The following is a 2,127-nucleotide window of genomic DNA, read 5'->3' as shown; positions in this document are numbered from 1 at the left end:
TATGTGTATGTATAAATATACATTCATATATGTATACCCTCTCCTGCTCCTTCCCCACCTCCTCCAAAAATGACTAAGAGTGCATGAGAAGGAGAAAACATTTTCATCCTGTGCTGGCTGATCCACGTTAATTGATACAAATCTCTAAGGTCTGATCTTTCATACAGAGAAGCGTGCTCTGTCCTCTGAGTCCCCTCTTGGTTCTCAGCACCAGCTTTGTGCCTTGTGGTCTGATGTTCTTCCTTTTTCTTCAAATATCTGCATTTTTCAGTCTGTACCCTTCCTCACTTCCATGCCCTCTGAGTTCCTGGAAGTTTGTTTCTTCTGTCTGGCAAATATTTCTGGCTATTGCCTCAGTCATATCTTTTGTTTTGCATTGCTAGGATCCTACTTATGGTTAGCTGTACTTAGCAGGGTCCTGCTTCTCCAAACTCTGTCTTTATTGGTGGCATCATTTCTTTCTCTGTCTTTAGGCTGAGAGGAGCATATTCAACATGAATTCAGTCACAAGAACTGGGGCAAGTTATAGCACCAATTAATATGTGTCCTCTCTGTTTCTAGGTTGATTTTCAGGGTGCATGTCCCCCTTCCTTGCCTCCAGCTTGTCTTCCATCTCATTTGCTTATACAACAGTAGGAGCCAGCATCCTCAGGTGCAATCTGGGGCCCAGTATCTACAGGAAGAGAAACAAAGCCGAACCTGTACTGTTGCCATATGAGACGAACGGGTTAGGAAGAAGGAAGCACCCACCCTCATGTTACAGAGGGAATGGAGGCAAAAAGAGAGGAAATTGCTTTTCCAAGTCTGAACGGAAAGCAGGCTGACAGGACTTTTTGCAAGCTAGCAGTGAAGCAGACTGCTGCTCATCTTGCTTGGATTCCTGTTCCTACCTAAAGCTTTGACAGACTCCCTGGGTTACCATGCCATTCCTTGACTCCGTCCATCCCCCACGTTTGGACTGAAAAGCTTCCCATCAGATGTGTTCTTATCTTAGTTGTCTTTTGTTGTTGTCGCTGCTGCTGCTGCTGTATGAATAGGGTTTGTGCAGCATGTTTCTTTCTGTGTCCCTGCTGAATGAGTTAAGATGCAAACACAAATACAATAAAGGTCAGAATTTCACAACCAAACTCCACCAGAGAAGAAAGTATTGTTAGAAAGCAGGATGTTTATGCACACATTTGCATGGTCATGATGCAAATGACCTTGAGCATATTGCTTAAGGAAATTACAAATTTCTAGTATGGATTAAAAGCAACACAGCAGTCAGGGAGAAAAAAAAAGAAAGAATAATAGATAAATACAATTATTTTTAACTAACTGCAGTCTCACATGTATGTACCCAGGGAACCACCTTTGCAAAAATGGTGTGAACATTTGCAGGCTAAACCCATTCTGATGGGAGAGGTAGCCCTCCCCTCAATCACTTCTGGGAAGGTAAAGGGCCACCCTGGCTCACATCTGAGCAACATCTTGAGCAGAGTGAAGATTCTGCTCAGCATGAGCTACAGCGACAATAATCTGTTTTTAATCTGCTCTCCACCCTGCTAATTGAATGTGCGGGAATCTATTACAGCTCCCCAGAGGAGGGCCTGTGAGGACCTCTGCCTCCTCCTCCTGCTCCCCCCTTCCATCTTGTGGCAGCATCCAGCTCCAGCTCAAAAATTTTGGGTGAGCACTCTACCTACAACAGGCCAAAACTCAACCTTCCCTCCACCCCAAGCTTGATCCAGGACTTAATAGGATTCCTTGGATCTATTTCTAAAATAAGGACTTCTTGTCTTAAAGAATCTTAGGAGGCTCTAGGGTGGTCTAAGGGTAGCAGCAAAATAAAATAGCTGTTTACAGCAACCCATGGGGAATACTCTGCAGTACCATGCCTTATTCCTCAGCTCACCAGAGACGTACAGACTGGATGCTCTGCACCTAAGAGCAGAGGTGCTTCAGCAGTTGCCCTTTGAGGTGACTCAGTCTGGAAATTAGCCAGATCTTCTTCATCAAACACACCGCAATCATGAGGCAAGATCTCAAGAGAAACAGGAGAGAAAGAAATAGGAAACAGCTGTACGAGATGGACTGAAACTGTAGGATGAGAGAGGGAATGAAGGGGAAGGCCAAAATCTTTGTGGC

The sequence above is a fragment of the Haliaeetus leucocephalus genome, unplaced genomic scaffold (assembly GCF_000737465.1).
Source record: "Haliaeetus leucocephalus isolate CR32 unplaced genomic scaffold, Haliaeetus_leucocephalus-4.0 Scaffold702, whole genome shotgun sequence".
Classification (NCBI taxonomy): Eukaryota; Metazoa; Chordata; class Aves; order Accipitriformes; family Accipitridae; genus Haliaeetus; species Haliaeetus leucocephalus.
Note: the sequence above shows the minus strand (reverse complement) of the source record.